The following is a 21,844-nucleotide window of genomic DNA, read 5'->3' on the forward strand; positions in this document are numbered from 1 at the left end:
TAAATCAAATTTTCCTTTTCCATCAAAATAAAAATTAAAGCTGATTTTAACTTTTTACTCTTTTGTAATTCAGAAAAATATCTTCAAATATAATATGGAAAATTATATTGAAATTCATTTCTTAAAATTGTTTAAAATAAAATAAATAATTAAATGAATACCTTTTTTATTAAAAAAATAATAATTTTCTTTTGCTCAAGAAACACATCCTTCAAAACTTGCTTTATCAATCAAAGAAAAAAAACTTATTTGAGGGAAAACAATAAAGGAAAAGAGAGGGTCGAGGGGAGGGAGAGGTTTAAAAGAGTAGTTTACATAGAAAAAAAAAAAGAAAATAAATCTATGATTAACTTGACATGAGGAGGCATTAGCAAAATAATAATAATAATAATAAAAGAAATTGGAGAAAAGTGGCGGCAAGTAAAGTTAGGAACTGAGCCAAGTAAGAAAGAAACTGAGCTGACGGAAAGGGTAGTTGAGCCGAGTATAAAAGGAATTGAGCTGGGAAAAAAAAAGGCAAAGCCAGAAGTGGGGCTGAAAGCTGACAAAGCAGAAGTTGAATTTGAAGATATAGACAAGGAGAAAGGAGCAATCATTTCTATTGACTTGGCTATTGATCATTAGTCAGTTTGCATGGAATTTTGTATTGCTAGCTGACTAATAGTCTGTTTTGCAGTTGCCATTTTATTTGTTATTTTTAACCAATATTTAGTAAATCTATTAGCTAAATTCCAGCACATGATGCGCTTACATAAGACTTGCATCGTAGCGGCTAGGAATTCAGTGAATGAAATGACCAAGCTTATTGCTCTTCTTTTCTAATTCTCTCTCTTCTCTTTGTCTCATTCAGTTTCCCCTTCATTCTGTTATCTTTTTCTATTTCTGTCAAATTCAATCTCTCTAGTCACCCCAATTTGTGACAAATTGGTATCATAGCTTATAAGATACAATTTGGGTAACTAAAATGACACAAATTCATGGTCAAGGGTACTAGATTTACTAAGCTTCAAGAACAAGTCCAAGCTTTGCAAGGACAATAGATACACTGTTAGTAGCCAACTCATCAACACCAATACGGTGGGAGGAGCAAAGAAAAGGAATAAAAGCAGGATTTGAAGCTAAAATTGCTGAAAGCCACAACAACATCAGCAAAAGGCTGGAAACTTTGCTTCAGAAAAGTAGGCCAGCAGATCAAGCAGAAACGCAAGAAGTTCTCATCTAACCATAATCTTTCATCCAAGGAGAAAATGTAAAAGCCCTGTTAAAATTACTGTAATTGATAAGCAAGGAAAATATAATCACAACCCAAATGACCCTGGAATATTGCCCAAGTGTCAACAGGATACTTGTCATCTATTAAAAACAATAAGCTTATTCTCGGATCTAGTTCACCTATAAGAATTAATGCTTTAACTCCTAGGCAAAAAATTGAACTACCGATCTTTGAAGGAGACAATCCTAGGGGTTAGCTAAGGAAATGTCAAAACTGCTTTATTATTTTTGCTGTAACAAACTACCAAAAGCTGAAAATGGAGCTATGTATTTACTGGGTAAGGCAGAGGTGTGGTTTGATGGTTATGTGATGCATAAATCTAGGCTTACTTGGTAAGAATTTACCACTGATTTATGCCAAAGGTTTAGTGACAGAACTTGGACGAATCTTACTTTATTTCTAGCTTTGTGAATGGTTTGAAGGAGGATCTTAGACAGAGTGAAAGCAAATGAGCCATCCACTTTAGTTGCAGCCTATAGGCAAGCTAAATTACATGAATTATCTCTGGAATTAGAGAACAGGAAGCATAAAACATTCACCAAACCAGAATTTTCACCCGACATAAGCCAGCCCCTCTAGAACTTCCATATAGCCCTTGGAATCAAACACAGAAAAATCCTAGTAGGTTCCTAAAAACTTAAAAAAACCACTATAAAGCAAAGAAGAATTCAGAATTCATGTTACAAATGTGATGAAAATGTCTTTCCTGATAATGAATGCAAAAATAAGTAATTAAATGCAATTTCAGCCGAGGAAGTAAAACAGGAAATGAAAGAACTCAATGACAATGGATAGAATATAGCAAGAAAACAAGACCCTACTGATGCCAGCTTGGAAATATCTCTTATTACTTTGACTCAAAGTGTGGGACATAACGTTCTCAAAATTCAAGGTAGTATCAGGAATAGGCCACTTAACATTCTTATTGACAGTGACTGCACTTACAGATTTATAACTCCAAGTGGGCTAAAGACGGTGTCGAACTAATGCATACTGATCAAGTTTGCCATTATTGTAGCAAATGGGGAATGGTTGCACAGCACAGCTACGTGCAAGCAATTAGGATGGCTTATGCATGGACATCAATTCATTAATGACCTTAAAGTCCTATCTTTGGGGGGTAATGACATGGTGCTTGGAGTGGATTGGATGAAGTATTACAGTCCACTGGTATTTGATTCTAACAAAATGTCAATGACCTTTTCAAAAAGAAGGACAAGATGTTACACTGAAAGGACGAAGAAATCATTTTAGTTTTATGGTTCAATTTGGAGAAAAGTCGCAAAAGCTAGTAGTCAAAGATTCTAAAATGATGGAAGAGTTACATATGTCAAGTGTGGACAGTAAGGAGCTCTCATTAAGTTTATTAAGGAAGAAAGTGGGAACCAAGGTAGTTCCTAGCTTAGCTCCACTTGAAGTCATTAAAGATGGTCCTGAAAATATAATCTGGAAAGACCTTACAGTGTTAAAATTACAATTTTCGTCTTTTGATCCTTGGGGACAAGGGTTAGCTGTAGGAAGGGTATTGTGATGAACTTGACAGGAAAAGGCAATAGCAAAATAGAAAAAAAGGAATTGGAGAAAAGTGGCTGCAACATAATGTTAGGAGTTGAACCAAGGAAGAAAAATGATGAGCTGAAAGAAAGGGTAACTGAGTTTAGTATAGAAGGAATTGAGTTGGGAAAAGAGGAGGTAGAGCTAGGAATGGAGCTAGGAGCTGACAAAATACAAGCTGAACTTGAAGATATAAAAAAAAGAAAGGTGCAATCGTTTCTGTTGACTTGGCTTCTAATCATTAGTGAATTTGCATGGAATTTTGTATTAGTAGCTGACCAATAGTTTGTTACGCAGCTGTCATTTCATTTTGTTATTTTTAGCTAATATTTAGTGAATCTGTTAGCAAAATTCCAGCACATGATGTGCTTACATAAGAGCTGTATTCTAATGACTGGGAATTCAATGAATGAAATGACCAAGCCATTTGCTATTCTTTTCTAATTCTCTCTATTCTATTTGTCTTATTCAATTTCCATTTCTTCATTTTGTAATTTTTTTTTTATTTATGTCAAATTCAATCTCTCCAATCACCCTAATCTGTGACACTTTTTATTTTTTATTTCTATTGTTATACATACATATATACATGCATGCATATAAGAGGAAAAGTGCAGAAAACATTTGATAGTGTATAAAGATGGTACCAACGACCGTAATGCCATCACTCTTATCTGTGCCGTCCAGGTCGTTAAAAACGCTCCTTCTGGGCTTCACTTTAAAGAAGGAGGTACCTAATACTTGGGGTCATTAATGAAATTGACTTTTGATTGATTGATTGATGTAAGTTAATACGTTGGGAAACAGATAAATACAAGAATTATATGGGGGAGGGGGATGTGTTTTGGAGAAATACCTCCATTGAACCAAATGTGACCACAACCATAAGCCCCCAATTCTTGCCACATCCATAGGCCTAGAAGACATATCCTCCAAAGCTAGGGCTTTAAATATAAGCCCATTATTCTCTATCCAATAAGATGAGTATAAAAATGGGCATTTGAAATGGAAAATGTCTAGGCCTACAAATATCCAAAACCAGATTTTTTTTTTTTTAACAAAGTATCTTTGTTTATTTACTTATTTTTTTTTGTATAAACTTATCATCAAAGTGAGCCTAAAAGCATGGAAGAGTAATTGAAGTTTAAATAACCTTACATAACATTAAACTGAAGCAATTAGAAATTGAAGGGAAAGTTGTACAGCTGGAGTCTTGATGATGCAGTCAGATTCTCCAGCAAGACATCCCCACTCCAATCTTCCCCCATACATCCCCACTGCGAATTGGCTTGCCTTGCCGGGATGATCATGAGCTGCTATCCGGAAATAGTCTTGAGCCATTATACAAACTAGAAAAAAAAGTTAAAGGAAAAAAAAATCAAAGGATATTAAAATAAAGGAATTAGGAAATGGAAAATGGAAAATTTTCATATATATATATTTTGTGTCTAGTTTGATGGAGTGGTTAGGGATGGGAGGTAACGATATTTGATTCCAAATACTATCTATGAAAAGATTCTCATATTGGACTTTGAAGAAAATGTTAACACATACAAAACCCAGCATACTAAGTTTGGCTGTTCACCTTAAACATTCTGCATTAACTTAAGAAATCTTTTTTCTTTTTAGGATAATTGATGTCTTTCCATTCGTCCAAAGAAGCATGGGAAGATTGGATTAATCCCAATACAGATAAAATTATAATGATCAAGTTAAAAAAGTTTTAAATGTAGTATTTGGCTGATTGGCTTGCGGCCAAAAAATTTGTTGTTTATTACCAAAATTAGGATGAGCTTGTTCATTTGACTCCGGTTTTAGTTACTTTTGAGAAATGCGTAGACACCGAGGTTGATGGCAATATGTAGGACCAATTTTTTATTTATGTATTCATTTTGTAGTTTTTTCCCCTCATTATTTAATTTCTTCAATCAGGCTATTAACTTAAAAAGGTTTTATGCATTTGGTTGGGGAGAAACTCACATTTTGGCAGATAAATTGCATTACTTACATATCAGACAAATAAGGAATATCAATTATTTTCCTAAAAACTCGTCAAATTTTACGGTTTATAAATATTATAAGAATATTGAATATAATATATTTATATATATATATATATATTTGTTGAAACTTGAAAGTGAAAAGTGGGTATTACAGTTAAAACAAAAAGTCAAATGTTTTTGAGTTATTTATGTTGTTAACTATTTAGTGTACATGAATAAAAAATGTATTGAATGAAGTTTGGGTAGAGAAAGCAAAACGATAGGAAATTTCTATTGAAACAAAAAGAAGACAATGGAAACAAAGACATCTAGGAATAATTTTGTGTTAAATACGTAATTATATATATATGACTAACATATATAATTGACAGAATTATTAAGGAAATTAAGTGTATTCTTAGAATATTGTGTTATGCATAGAAACACGTAAGACATTTTAGTGCATTCGAAAATATTTTCTATCTCAAAACAATTAAGTAATTATCTTTAATTTTGTAATTTATATAAAATATACCATATTCTTTGCTTTAAAAAAGTCCTCACGACAAAAAAGGAAAAAGGAAAAACCGTCTATAACAATCAATTGGCCACCAAAATAATAACACAATAATATATAGAACATATAATGGTAAAAGATGACTGTTAAGTAGCTAGAATGTAAACCCGCTACGAAGAGTTTCCGTACATTCTTGATGTGTTGATTCCAACAAAGACAGCCAACCACACAACTGTCCTCCGGGCAGCTTGCCTTTAAAACATCTCTTTAGGAAACTTAGGATTCACAACCAAGCTAGCCACATTTGGATTCTTTTGGTAAGTCTTTTTGATCCTCTCCTCAATTTTTTTTTTAACTTGTTGGAAGAAGTGGCAATCGGCTCATTATATTTTCTGGGTTGTCGGATCAGATGTCGAAAATTCAGCATACATGTCGGATATGGTTTTTGCTAAGTATGCCTTTGTTTGAGGTTGCTTGATTTGGATAATAACAATAAGCTCAAAATGAGAAATTTTCACCTGATTTCTGGTTGAGATCACATGGATTAAAAGTTTCATTCATGCTAATTTATGACATGTTAATAGGATTATTCGGGCCTCAAGGACTGCAGGTGGAAAGTAAAGAATATCAAAATGAAAAAAGGTTATATTTTCACCTTGGAAAGGAAAAGAGCACTTACCTCCTTGTTCTTATTGCATTTTCTTTTCACCTCATGAAATGTTTCTGCCAATCAAACAATGTGATGGTCATTCTTTCAAAAAGTAAAGTGTAAGATACATTATGCAGAAACAAAGTATGCAATAAATGCAATTAGAATATCCCCAAAAAAAGTCAACTCTTAATATGTCATACCAAAAAACACTTTTCAATGGGAAAAAGAAGAAAAACTACTTACCAGCAATGACCTTTTTAAGCATTTTCGTGCATTGAAGTTAGACAAGGTGGTTTTTGACTTAAAAGAAAATTTTATCTACCATTGACCACCAAACTAAGGATGAAAAATTAAAACTTCGACTTTTAGAATAATGATTTGTTGCTTTGAACAACATTATCAAATGATGATAGTAAAAACTAATTATTTAAAAGTCTAATCAACCGAACAAAGATTGAAAAAATAAAATAAAGAGATTTGCGGACTGCTATAGCTGATAAATAAAAAGAAAACACACAGATTTTTCAATATATTGAATTTCTTTAATCTACTCCCATTTCCTAGCAACCAAACAACATTCTTCCTTACAAAAACAAAACCAAGAAACTAAACAGTGAAAGCTTCACTTTTCATTAACAAAACGCACAATAACAAGCCAATCCCACCTCTCAAATCTCAACTTCCTTCACTATTGCAACACAAAACATGAAACCAACAAACTAAACGATGGTCAATCCACTTTCCGTTAGAAAAAACAGACAAAAAGCAAGAAAATCCAATCTCTAAAAAATCCCAACTTTCTTGAACTTTTAAACATAAAAACCACACAGAAAAAATAGATCATAAACCCAACAAACCCTTATAAGCCGCAAAACCCTTAAAAAGAAGCAAGAAAAACTTACAAAACGGATAAAGATATCCAAAAATAAACATCTAAATCTTCATTTTTACCCAACTAAAGAAGCTTTTGGGCAGTTTCATTAGGATCCATAGAGCACTTTTTGACGACTACATAGGTTTCTTCATGCGGTGGTGAAATGGTTGAAAGATTGCCGATTTGCTAGAATTCTGATCATCACCCAAAATTTGTTAATTAACTTTTTGATAACATAATGAAAATAATTAAAACAAAAGAAAATGGGAGCAACATGCTTGGTACGTTCATTTTTCTTTTTATTTCTATCAGATTCAAATCTGAAGACGCCTTATTCCTATAGCAACCTATTATAGCGTCTTCTCTATTGTTCTACATTAATTTCTCAATATTATCCCCTTAGAAGAGAAAAGAGAATTACCATAAGCATTAAATCTTTCATTTTTTAAAATACATACTTTGATCATTTTTCGTCAAGTGTATCTAAAACATTAGATCCAATAGGAAAGATAAAGTTTCTATTGGTACCGTCAACTATGAATTACAAATCAGGAACTACATAATGCCTCACATTAAAACGACCAGATGATTTCCAAAATGGCTAATGCTGTGTCAATTAAATCCACTGATTACCATTACGACTCCTTTCTGGAACCATAGTATCACCCTCATTATAATCATCCAAAATCCCAAGACTTTGCATTCATGATAGCGGTTGAAACTTTGGAGCGATTTCCTTCTTACCAAACAATTTCTTGGCATATATAGCACCCCTTGCTACTACTCCAATTAAAAATGAAATGGCCACGACCACCACAATCTACTGTCAAAGTAGCCATAGATTAGATTTAGTCTACTCATGAGCAAAAGAAATGGCAATAAACTTGGGAAAAGATTAATCATACTCACATTTATACTACTATTATTTCTTCCCCAATGAGGCAATTGAGATGTATTGGAATCAATAGAGGAATTTGCAAGGATTTGCATTTTGTGATATGTCATCTATATTTCAATTATAAATTGAAATAAAATTGAAACTTTATATTAACAGGGTAGATCGATTTTCATTTGTGACTGATTTGGAGCCAAAAGGTATACAAAACTATCAACCTAAAGGATTAGAGTATCAACTCTGTTTGTGTTTTTTTACTTCTTAACCCTCTTTGGATCAATGATGGGATTACCGTTGGAAGTTGATGAAGGTTGTGTAGCTTAAGTATCAAGATTGCATGAGCTATCTATTCTTCTAGTTCATTCTTGTGTTGTTGCAAATCCAAAGATGGAAATGGTTTCTTGTCATTATTGCTATTTTGATTTGACGATGGTGTTGAATCAATTAAGATTGATAGCCCTCTGAAACCTACCATTAAAACAATAAAAACCCAAGAATTAATCACTTTCCAAAATAAAAGAAACCAAAAAATAAAACCCCAAGAATTGATTCATCATCTAGGCGATCAAACATATTGGCATTGTCATCATTTTTCTCTTTGTAGGTTCCCTAACCTATTTCAACCTAAAAGATTTGATGAGATGCATACCTTAGCCATGGATCTATAAGAAGGTTCAATAACCTCAGCAACATGAGGTGTAATTATAACATTTTTTAATTTCAAAATTGGATCATCAGGGTCAAATGATTCTATCCATGCAATATCAATTCCTAAGCCTCCCAAGTGTCCGAATTCAAGATGAATCACAACAGCCTCACAGTCTAGAAGACCCCCTCGAGCAATATTTTACCAGAAGCGCTCCCTGGAATTACACATTATTATTAACATAAACATTCAACAACGTAACCCGCTATGAGTGAAACTATTTCAATAGAAAATTAAACATTGAAAGTTTATTGAAGAGATGTAGCATCATATAACACACGTCATGAAAAAGAAGCGTATTGTGAAAAAGTTTTCATTGTTTAATTTTATGTTTTCATAACTATGACTGCAACCAAAATTTAGGAGAGTTCCTTCACAAATTTTGAAATGCATTAGAAACAAACCTGTTTCATTGAAGATATGAAGGACTTGTTTATAATGCCAACCTAAAAATTTGAAATAAAGAATTGTCAGTGATTGGAGAATAAAATTTCTAGCAGATGTAAGAGATATGTTGACCATACAGAACCCCAATTGTAAGAAATTAGAGAATAAATTATGATGTACATAAAAACATGGCCAAACAATATCATATTTTGTGAAAGTGGATATTTTTGGTAAACAGCAAGAGTATGGCCATCCTCAAGCTACTTTCCGAGAAAGGTTAGTCTCTGCTAGTCTGGTAGGATACCTGACAAAATTTACACAAAAAAATCTAAATCGTCAAATCCTGAAAAAAAAAAAAAAAAAAAAAAAGGCAGTGAAAATGAAAGGAAAAAGAGCAGGAAAAAAGATAAGAGTATGTTGGGAATATTGACTCAAATCCTATAAAAGATTTGTTTGAGATTTGTCAGATATTGCTTGATGGACAAGAAGACTTGCAAAAGAAAAATTTCAAGAGAAAAAAGATTCTTAGTAGGTAAGTTTGACTTGCAAGAGAAGAATTCTAAAAGGAAAGGGATTCTTAATAGGCAAGTTTGACTTACAGGAAAAGAATTCTAAGAGGAGATGGATTCTTAATGGGCAAGTTTGTATGGTTATAAATAGGTGAAGTCTCTACAAGGTTAGGTATGAGAAAAAGATATAAGAGAGTTGTAGGGTTTTGTGGGATAGACACCCCATAGGAGGATTAAGACTCTACGTCTTATGGGTATGTATGTTTGTTTGTGAGTGGACTAGAGGAGATTGAGAGGGTTCACATAGGTATGATGTATGGGAGCATATGGGTATGTGTTTGGTTATGTTGAAAGGGTGCACAAGGGTTTGGGTTTGTGTTTGTTTGGGTTGAGAATACTCCATAGGACTAGAGGAGATTGAGAGTGTCTTATGAGTATTGATTGTTGAGTGAGGTTGATGATTTGATGTAAGTTTGTAATTCTCTACAATTAGTGGATCTTGTTTTTCATCCGTGGATATAGGTCAGTTGAACCGAACCACGTTAAATTATTGTCTCTTGTGTGTTTGATTTATTGTTTGATTTCGCTTCCGCTGGTGTGATTTGATTGGAGGCTTTGGTGATCCCCAATAAATGGTATCAGAGCTGTGGTATTCTTCAACAAATGATATCAGAGCTGAATGTTCGAAAGGTGAAAAGAGTTAAAGATTCAAGATGTGAAAAGAGCCGATGGTTCGAGACATGAGAATAGTTGACAATTCAAGATATGGGAAGAGATTGGTTTGAGATATGGGAAGAAGTAAGCTTAGAGGAGCTCGATTCAAGAGAAGAGTTCGAGTTTAAGTTTTGAAAATTGAGGATTTGTTTGTATGAAGCGTGAAGACACAAAAGAAGAGAAGATAATTGTGAAACTTCCATTACAGGTGGAGCCAAGCATGTCTAGCATGAAGATAGATGATTGATGGAATTTGAGTCAAGGTGAAGATTGTTGGGAATATTGACTCAAATCCTATAAAAGATTTGTTTGAGATTTGTTTGAGATTTGTTTGAGATTTGTCGATATTGCTTGATGGACAAGAAGACTTGCAAAAGAAAAATTTCAAGAGAAAAAAGATTCTTAGTAGGTAAGTTTGACTTGCAAGAGAAGAATTCTAAAAGGAAAGGGATTCTTAATAGGCAAGTTTGACTTACAGGAAAAGAATTCTAAGAGGAGATGGATTCTTAATGGGCAAGTTTGTATGGTTATAAATAGGTGAAGTCTCTACAAGGTTAGGTATGAGAAAAAGATGTAAGAGAGTTGTAGGGTTTTGTGGGATAGACACCCCATAGGAGTATTAAGGCTCTACGTCTTATGGGTATGTATGTTTGTTTGTGAGTGGACTAGAGGGTTTTGTGGGATAGACACCCCATAGGAGTATTAAGGCTCTACGTCTTATGGGTATGTATGTTTGTTTGTGAGTGGACTAGAGGAGATTGAGAGGGTTCACATAGGTATGATGTATGGGAGCATATGGGTATGTGTTTGGTTATGTTGAAAGGGTGCACAAGGGTTTGGGTTTGTGTTTGTTTGGGTTGAGAATACTCCATAGGACTAGAGGAGATTGTGAGTGTCTTATGAGTATTGATTGTTGAGTGAGGTTGATGATTTGATATAAGTTTGTAATTCTCTACAACTAGTGGATCTTGTTTCTCATCTGTGGATGTAGGTCAGTTGGACCGAATCACGTTAAATTATTGTCTCTTGTGTGTTTGATTTATTGTTTGATTTCGCTTCCGCTGGTGCGATTGGATTAGAGGTTTTTAGCCCAACAGAGTACACCTTCCTTGTCCTGGATCGTGGCTTTAAAATTGTCAATAGTGTCGCTGGATTCGACCTCTAGGGTTATGGTCTTCCCTATAAGGGTTTTCATGAAGATTTGCATTTTGTTGAACCTTACCAAAGAGAATTAGAGTTTGTAGAGACCAAAAGAGCACAAAAAAAAAAATGAAAAATCATACCGATCGGTGCATACATTAAAACCTTCAATGAAAGCAGCTGGGAAAGAAACTATTTTTTCTTCTTCTCTCCTAATCTCTCTGTTCTAGTCTTTTTCTTATAAACTTCTTCAGAACCTATATTAATGCAGCATCGCAAGCTTTAACCCAAGCTCTCTCCTTGATTCCTTCCTCTCTTCTTGTTTATTGTTCCATTCCCCTTCCTTTTTTTTTTTTTTTTGCTTTTGTTTTTCACTCATATCAGTCTCCAAAACCTTTTCTCTTCAAAAGCTTTAGCCTTTTTTTTCATATCCGACTGTTTCTTTGAGTAGCTTCTGAAAGCTTCTAAAAGTTTCAACAAAAAGTTTCTTCGAGAAGCTTTTGAAAGCTTCTAAAAGTAGGGTGTTCTTACTAAATCTACCCACCCAATTTCGTTTAATACAGTGCTGAGTTGTCCCCCTTATAAAATCAATTGGGGACAGCTTTATATATTTTATAGATATTATGTAATATTTTAGCTATATGTAACAAAATAACATATTTGTTTGTGTTTTTATTCTTTTTACCTTTTTTCTTCCTCACTTACATTTATATAAATATTACTAATTCCATCCCATTTTTATTGTCCATCTTTCTTTCTAAGAAGTCCTAATTTATTTATTCCTTATCCAAAATAAACAATAAATATACTTAAGTTTTCAAATTTACTATCACTTTTTTATTTATTATCATTACACAAAGTAATGATCCTCAGCATTATCAAAATTTACCCTCAACGTCATTCTCCTCCAGAGCAGGCATGTCAGCATCATCACCATCGGTCTCATCCTCATTAATGCTTAAACCTAGCTTGAGCATTCTGTGGATCCTAATGGCAAATGTGTTTGGATCATCAAGGCTAAACCCAGAGGTTAAGAGAGCAATCTCAAAGAACAAGAGCACAAGATCCTTAACCGACTTAATTATCATTCTTGTCGGCCTCAGCTCTCTTCCTCATCTCTTCCATGATTCCATTGTTAGGGTTAATCTCCATTGTTTCCTTGCGAGACATGTAAGAGCTCATGCTATTGTCCTTCACAGCTTGGGCTTTCATGATCCTTTCCATGTTAGCACTCCACCCATACTCTCCAATGACCAAACAAGTAAAGTCCTCAATCCTGTTAGAGACAACAACTTTCTCCATCCATGCTCTATTTCTTGATTCTAAATCAGAAGTTTTTGATTGCCATGAAAAATGAAAACATCTTGGATTTTAATCATTAATTATCTTAATAAGATTGGTGCGGAGTAAGCGGGAAAAGCTAATGAATTTTGTTCAATTAGAAAGTTGGCATGCGCCAAAAACTTTGCAAAAAAGTTGTCTAAAAATAATTGGCGCCTAAAGAGTAAAAATGAACTTAAGTTTTCTTTCTTAAAGTTTGTATAAACTCTTAGTGGACAAACAATAAAGGATAGATGCAGTATTATTTAAAACTTAACAATGACTATTTCTAATCTAAAATTTTGTTTGATAAATAATGTGAGAACTTAATATTGTGTTTCAAAAGGAGTCTAATAAAGAAAAATAATTTGATTAATTGATTAATTTAATAATAAAAATTAAATTAAATTAAATTAATTGATAAATTTTAATTAAAAGTATTATGATCAATTATTTTTAACATTTTTAAAATTCATACTTATATATATATATATATATATATAGACAATTAAAACTTATTTAAAAGTATTTTGGTTAATCACGGATGATTTGTTGAAACTTGAAAGCGAAAAGTGATTATAATAGTTGACAAGCTTTTCCTTTTTTATTTTTTATTTTGGCAAATTACCTACCACACATTTTTGTACCAATTTGCAAATAAGGAAATATAGAATATGTGTGAAAAGGAAAAATTATTCCCTTGGGTGTATTTGAAGTTTCAAGTCATCTTGTAATTTTAGGTAATGTTTAATATAGGGGTGATTATTCAAAAATTATGTTGATTTACACATAGTAATTAAATTACTATTTTTTTATAATTATTTAGTAATATTATGTAATAGTGATTTTAGATCGATTAAATTATTGTTTTAAAAAAGTGATTTAATTCTCATTCAAAGAATTGAAAAACTTTCATTACTATAATAAAATGATATATAAATGTAATAATAGTAAATATTGCTCATTTAATAAGTGAATTAAGAACTTGCATATTCTTAAAATTAATTGTAATTATTTTTATATCATAATTTTTATATTTTCAAACTGATATTCATTTTAACAAGTTCTAAAATATTTTGTGTAATTTTTTTAATTTTTTAAAATTTATTTATAATATAACTTTTGATTTTAATATATTAATTTCATTTTTTAATTTAAATATTTTTATATAATTTATATTATAAAAACTAGTTTACTATCAATAAATATATTTTTAATTTAATTATATTTATTATGAAGCAAATAAGATATTACTAATATTTTATATACAAATTATTGTCTGTAAATAATATTGAAATCATTAATTTGTGTAATAATTATAATTTGTATGATTATTTTGGTACTTTCATACAAAATAATGATTGATTTTTAGTAATACCAAATATTAAGATATTTAATTATTAAGAATTAATAATTTTTAATCAAATAAAGTGATTTTAGACCATGAATGATAAAATCCTCTTAGTAATAAGATTATTTTGATGATTAAATTATCATGATACTCTTGAAAATAATATCAAACATTATCTTATTTATTTTTTGAAATGATTTTTGAAGCTCATAAAAAAATAAATAAGAAAATAGACTTGAATGTAAAATAACAACAAATTAAATATGCATGTATATAAATTAGATTTGTTTACAAATCAAGTTGTTCGATCAGAGAGAGTACAACTCTGTCCAGGTTGGATTTTGAACTTGATTTTATGAGTTTGAGCTAAATCTTATGTGTTATTTTATTAATAAAAATAATTTTTATTTATTTAATTTTAAAATATTTTAATATTTTTAAAAAATTCGAATCGAAATGAATCTTGGATAAAACTTTTAAAAAACCAATCGGGCTTACTCAATACAGTCCAATTACCATGAAGACCTGTAATCCATATACACCTAGGATTGATTAAAAAAGTAGAAGTTTCGTATGATTCTTCACTTTGAAAACAATTTAGGCGATATTAATATTTTAATACATAAACTATCTTTAATAAAATTAAAAATTAATGTCTTAGTTCATGCATAAACTATCTTCAATAAAATTAAAAATTAATGTCTTGGTTTATGCATATATATATATATATAAACATAATAAAACATTTTTTTAGACAACATGATACCACACATATTCCATATATAATTTTAACAAGTCTTTGGTTGATTCCACATTTCCCAAAAAAAAAATAAAAATTTCTGCTTGCATGGTGAATGGTCTATGGATGGAGCAAATTCGAATGAGTCCTGCTAAAATAAAATATGTAATAATTAGGAAGACAAAAAGATAAGTATTAATTGCTATATATGAAGCTCTTAATTCTTTCATCTAGCTAAAATGCTAAATATAACAAAATTGATTAGGGAATTTCTAAACTTTCAATTATTGCCCAAAAAAAAAAAGCAAATTTCCTTGCAAAACAAGCTAATTATTGTGGACATTGGCACAGAGGGATAAGCTATAAGGAGTACTCAAACAATTTTCTATGAATTTTTAGTCTGGGAAATAATATTTTTTTAAAAAGGAAAATTTTCTCCAATGCATCTGAATTAAATGAATTCCACGTTACTTTATAGAATTAATCCATTCATTAGTTCAATTTCATCATATTTTATTTCAAAAATTGAAGTAAATTTTGTATATCTTGTGCAATTTATATATTTATGCCTTTTAGAAAAAAAGAAATTTATATATTTATGCTAATTATAAATTCCATTTTAAAATACCAAACATGGATGTAAACATTTTTCAATTTGATTGATTTTTTTTAAAAAACAAATCAATATCTGCTAATTTGTTTTTCTAATTAAGGACGCATTTTTCTAATAGAAGAAAACAAGTTACCAATCTTGATATTCACCACCTAGCCAAGCCTTTAGATAATACTTTATCAAGAATGCTCTTGCACTATCTATAGGCATATTCGCTGCAAAAAAATGGATCAACATCTTTCCTATATGGTGAATTAAAGATTTTTTTTTTTTTTTTAAAAAGAAGAAGGAAAACTCTTCATTCATCACCCAGAAAGTCCAACATTAGAAATTACAATGTTATGAATAAAGTGGGGGCATTCCTCAATCCATTGCCTAGAGTTCTGATTATCTAATGCATGTCTTGCTAATCTATGAGCAACATTACCAGTTTTCCTAACATGGAGAAATCTGCATGAAGAGAAGTCTGCTGCCAAAGTTTTTGCTTCTTCTATAATTGTGCCTATAGGGGATAGATTAAGGCTCGAGTATTTTAATTTTTTGATAATTGACAGGGCTTCTCCTTCCAGACTAATGTTGGTGAATCCCCTTTCCTTAGCAAAAGTCAAGCCCCGGACTGCTTCTATTGCCTCAACACAGAATGCATCAAATTTCCATGGCACTATTTCTGTGCATGCTCCTCGTACTTGACCCACATCATCCCTCACCACCACTCCGATTCCTCCAAGCTTCTTGTGTACATCAATTGCATCATCGAAATTTACTTTGAGCTGCCCACCCACTGGTGGTTTTCCAGTTATGTTGGAGTTGGTCCTCCCTCAGTGCTTTCTGCTTTCTGCTCTTTTAGCAAATAACGCTATCATCCCAGCCTCTCTTCGACCTTTCCCATGATCTTCCTTGTTCCTGTCAGACCACATAGCCCAAACAGTAATCATGAATAAGTGAAACTTCTACCGGTCATAATTCTCCGATACATGAAGCAGTCGTCCCATTGAATCACCAAAACCCTCAACAACTTCGTCCCAGTTGAAGCCAACGTGGTGCCATACTGCATTAGCGCATGTGCATTTTAGTAACGTGTGGAGAACTGATTCCTCGGCCCGTCCGCATCTTGGACAAGTGCCTCCATTAATAACCTGCTTCTTGCCAAGTTTTGAAACACTGAGATTATTTCTTTGCAAATTTTCCAAGCCAGTATTTTAATCTTTGTTGGCACCTGCGCTGCCCAAAGGTTCTGCAAAGCTTCCTGCCTCGACTGCCATTATGTTCGTGGTGGTCTGGATTCCCAACAAGTCTTTTATTTCATTCTTCTTTTCCTTGCTGGGGTGACAACCCATCCTATAGGTTTTTTTGTTCTTTTAAGTTCTTTTTTGTTTGAGACTTGGGGTGACAAACCAGCCTTTATTCTTTTATGCTTTTTTGGATTGTTTTCTTAAGTTTTCAATTCAATTTAGTTTCTTTCAAGTTAGTTTAATTTTCTGCAAGTTTAATTTAAGTTTTTCAAACAATTTAAATTCTATTTTGATTTAATTTAAGTTTAAGCTCTTTAAATTTTTGTTCCTACTATTTACTTTAATTTGCTGTTTTAATTTAATTCATGCTCAGTTATGCAATTTAAGGTTAATTTAGTTTTACGGTAATTTGATTTATGGTTTCTCAAGTTAAATTTAGTTGCATAAGTTATGATTTCAAGTTATTAGAGTGGGTTTAATGTTTATACATGATTTAAAGTTTAATTTGCTTAAGTTCAGTTATGTTAGTTACTATTTTAAATTTATTTACATTGTTTATGTTTTAAGCATGTTAGATTAGGCTTAATTTGCTGTTCTTAAGGTTTCAAAAGTTGAATTAAGTTTGTTAAGTTTAATTTTAGTTTCAATTTTAGTTAATTTAGTATCTTTGCATGATAATTTGATTTCTTAAGTTGCTATTATCATAACATTTAGATTGGAAAAACCTACCCATGAGACACAAAAATCATGGAATCGCCACCAATCTTTTTTATCTATGTATGATTAGTTACTTATGTGAATTTATCCTTTCTAAGGTTATCCTAAGTGTAAACTACGTGTCCCTAAAAAGAATTGGTTCTGGTCTACATCATCAGAATTAAAGTTTGAGAGTCAGTTACGTGTAAAGAAGGTATCAACACCTTTTTACGCTCAAAATTAATACCAAGTTAATTATGAGTTATCTTACCTAAGCTTTAATCGAAGATGGTTTTTATCATGCAAATCAAAATCATAACATGGTGATACAAAAATTCTATCAAAATATTAAGCAATCATGCAATAATACAATAAATATTAAATCATATCATGCTAAAATGATCATGCAAATATATTATAAAATTATATCATGCAATCATATCATAAAAATCATTCATACAATTATACATAATTATACAATAATAATAATCATATAAATATATATATGTCATGCAAATATATTTTAATATAAATGCAAAGCAACAATATAAAATACCTTGCAAATATATAATCATGAAATCAAATATAATCACACAAATATATTAGTAATATAATCATGCAATTATACACACAATAAATATAAAATCATGTAATTAGATATCATTTAAAATTAATAAAATATCATATCATGCAATAAATATAAAATCATGTAATAATGATAATGAATAAATAACCATGCAAATAGATATAATATTAATCATATAATCAAACAAATAAATAAAATACTAATAAAATAGACATGTAATTAAATATATAATCACACAATTAACAATGTAAAACATGCAATTAAATATCTAATTATGCAATTAACAATGTAAAATATGCAAACAAATATATAATCATGCAATTAAATATATAATCATGCAATTAATAATATAAATCATGCAATTAAATATATAATTATGCAATTAACAATATATAATCATGCAATTAACAATATAAATCATGCAATTAAATATATAATCATGCAAATAATAATATATAAATCATGCAAATAAACAAGCAATTAAATATATAATCATGCAAATAAACATGCAATTAAATATATAATCATGTAAGTAATAATAAATAAATCATGCAAATATAATATTAGTCATGCAAAAATAAATATCTTGTAATAAATATAAAAAAAAGAGTAAACAATTAAATATTATAAAAACTACGCAAAAATCACAAAAAAAAGCAAACATTACCTCATTGAATCACGAGTTCCAAGAATTTTTTACATTTTAAAAACTGATGTTTCGTACTATAAATTTTCACCTTTCTTCTAAAAATTCCAATTGAATCTTCTTGCAAAATTTTTTTGCTTGATTACCTTTTTTTTGTTGATTCAAAATTTTGTCCAAATTTTCTCTCTTTTCAATGACCTTTGTTTGATCATGAAGTAAATTGTTGTAAAGCCCTCCCTTTTGATCTTAGATTCAAAGTCCTTATATAGAGATTGAATCCTTTTTGATTTGAAAAAAATTAATTCAACCGAATATAAAATTTCTCTTTAAAATTTATTCTCTGTGTAATCTTCCCTTTTTCAATAGATTAAGCCCCAAATCTTTTCAAAATTATTCAACCATTAAAGTTAAAATCTGAGATAGAATCTAAGAGTTGAATTGAATCCAAAATTTTTCATGCAAAATCCCATATTTTTTAATTTTTTTTAGTTTTTACCCTTTTTATTTTTTTCATTGACTTTGACTCTTTTAACTAAAAAACAAACATTAAACTAAAAAATTAAGATATAAATAAAATTTGGGTTTTAATCTTTGGACCCAAAATTCACTTTTTCAATTAAGGCCCAATTGCATAATCAAAATTAAAATTTTTAACCTAATGAATTTTGGAAAATCCTAGGACAAAATAGATGTCTACAGTTGCCTCTCTTTGTACATTTTTTGTAAAACGAGAAATATACAAAGGCAAAAGACATCCATTTTGTTCGGGTCAAGAAAAATAGAAAAGGAAAATTGCAAAGGCTCTTCCTTAGAGGTTTGAAACTTTTTTTTTTTTAGAAAAATGCTCCCTTACAACTGAGGCTTTGAAACTTTTAAAAAATAAAATGCTCCCCCACAACTGAGACTTTGGAACTTTTGAAAATAAAATACTCTCCTACAACTAAGGCTTTGGAACTTTTAAAAAGAAAATGCTCCCCTACAACTGAGGCTTTGAAACTTTTGGAAAATAAAATGAGATCATACCTTTGAAAAAACTACTCCCTAATAGAGGCATTGAAATTTAAGAAAATCTTACCTTAAATTGAGTTTTTACATCTCATCTAAATCATCATTGATTTCCTACCAATGTCTCTTCTCACAATTATTTCCTCATCTAGTTTTTCCTTCTTGTTTTCCAAACATATACAATGAATGCATGCAATGAATGAAAAGATTTTCCATAATTTCAATTTCAATTTCAAGATTCAAACTTTAATTTTTCTTTTTTTCAAACATACATGATGCATAGGATGAATATGATGAACACAATGTATGCAAACAATGAACATGAGCCAAAGATTTTTCAAAATTCCATCCTAATTTCACAACTCAAACTTTGATCTTTCTTTTCTAAACATGAAGTACATGAGTGTAATAAATGCAATGATATATGCAACATGTAATGAATGTAGTGAATACAACACATGAATGCAAAATTCTTACCCAATTTCAAACTTTAGACTTTCTTTTTTCTTTTTTTTTTTTCCAAATATGCATGATGAATGCCATGAATGAGTGCAATATTCTTAGTATGATGCATGCATGTAATGCATGTGGTGAATACAATGTATGTTATGCAATTCATTTATCTTTTCAATTGTGGTATATCAAAGGGTTCTTAAAACTCTTGATTTATTTTCTCACTCCTTTTAACTCACCAACCCTTGTGGTTTTCAATATAAGCTATCATGCATCATCAAATAGTCTTATTCATTATATCATCCAAATTCAAAGTTTTCTTCTTTCAATGGGATCTCAAGACTCTTCTTCATGTCTTCTGTTTAGTTTCTCATCATGTTTTTCTTTAACTTCCTAGGATTTGGCCAACAAATGTATCAACTGATTTGTGACCCAAAATTCCTCTTCATTAGCTTTATCATTTGATTTCAACATTTTGAATGTTTCTTTTCATTTGTAAGCCACAAAGATCAATCACATTTTAAACTTCTTTCATATTTCACATTTTATTTTCAATATGCCACAATCACTTTGAAATAATGCAAGGATCTTTCATAACAGTCATTTATTCATTCATCATTATTTCAATTCAATGCCAAATGTAATCCATCACATTTTTTAAATTCATCATGGGAAAAAATAAATGATGAAGAACACGAAAAATTAAGAAAAGGTATTCATTATAAGAATAAGTCTGGTAAAAAAAATAGGCAAACAAATCATTTCTAGATGAATCATCAAGATAAATGTTGGAAAGGGCACACAACATCTAAGATAATGAATATTCAGACAATTATAGACAAATTAATTCTAAATTCTTTTCCAAAAGCTCATTCCATTGGTATTCTTGATCTTTCATCAATTCAAATATTATCCTTATTTCTTGGGGATCCTCATCAAGGTTATTTTTCCAAGTTTCCTTTTTGTTACTTAAACTACTCTTTTAGGTTTTCAGATTAAGTTTTCCTTCTTCCTTCTTCCTCTTTTTTCTTTTTTTTTGTGTTTTGTTTTGTTTTTCTTTTTATTTTTCTTTTTTTTTTGCACATCTCTTTCGCATCCTTTCCTTCTTATTTCCTCTTTCCCATTAATTTATCAATGACATTTTGATCAAAATTTTCAACATTCTCATTAAAAGTTTGTCTTAGTTCAATTCATGATTCTCCACTTTGGGCATTCACATTCGATCAAAATAGACTTTAAAAGGATGTAACATAGCTAAGGTGAGGGGTTATGAAAGAAATGGATAAATTGGCCTAAAATTAATTTGAAGGGTTATAAACCAAAAGATCATTTATTATCATATGGAGCAGTTTAGTTTTTGGCCCCATTCTTCATCAATTCTCTTCTTTTCTTTTTCTTTTCTTTTCTTCATATTTTTTTGATTTGCACTTTTCATCCTTTTTCAAGAAAGATCTTAGCACTAAAGAGTTTTTTTTCACTGCTCTTAAAGTCATTAGGGACTTTCACTTTTCTTTTTTATTGTTTTTCTCTTTATGATCAAGCTTTTTTTAAACTTTTTCTCGAATGGGGAGGGTGATCCTTGGTTAGGGTTTCTTCCAAAGAAAATTCAATAAGCTCAAATAGGATAACAAATGGATAATTTTACTCATTGTGTCAAGGGTAGAAGAAAGATGGCCATTTCTTATTTCACATATGAATTGTCTAAATGAAGAACATTTATTGACTAAGAGTAAACATGTGAGTGAACTATCACAAAAAAAAAAGCCACACACTACATCATTTCCATCTATGAATGAGCAAAATCCCATGCTAGTTTCATTTCATAAAACCAATCCTCTTTTACTTTAATGATCCCAACAGATTAAAAGTCTCAACCTATCAATTCCACTAATATGAATGATACTTTCAAAATCGAATCTTGAATTATTGTCATGATTGCCTAAACATTCATTATTTAAAATATGGGAGTGGGTGAAATATGAAAGGCATGCATATAAAAG

General features: G+C 30.6%; 1 pseudogene; it reads right to left on the reverse strand.

Moving 5' to 3' along the window:
* Nucleotides 1-3,991: 3,991 nt before the first annotated feature.
* Nucleotides 3,992-12,673, reverse strand: LOC111304028 (heat shock protein 82-like; annotated as a pseudogene).
* Nucleotides 12,674-21,844: the final 9,171 nt, after the last annotated feature.

This window comes from Durio zibethinus, chromosome 13, assembly GCF_047325235.1.
Source record: "Durio zibethinus cultivar Kanyao isolate XHJ-2024 chromosome 13, ASM4732523v1, whole genome shotgun sequence".
Taxonomy (NCBI): Eukaryota; Viridiplantae; Streptophyta; class Magnoliopsida; order Malvales; family Malvaceae; genus Durio; species Durio zibethinus.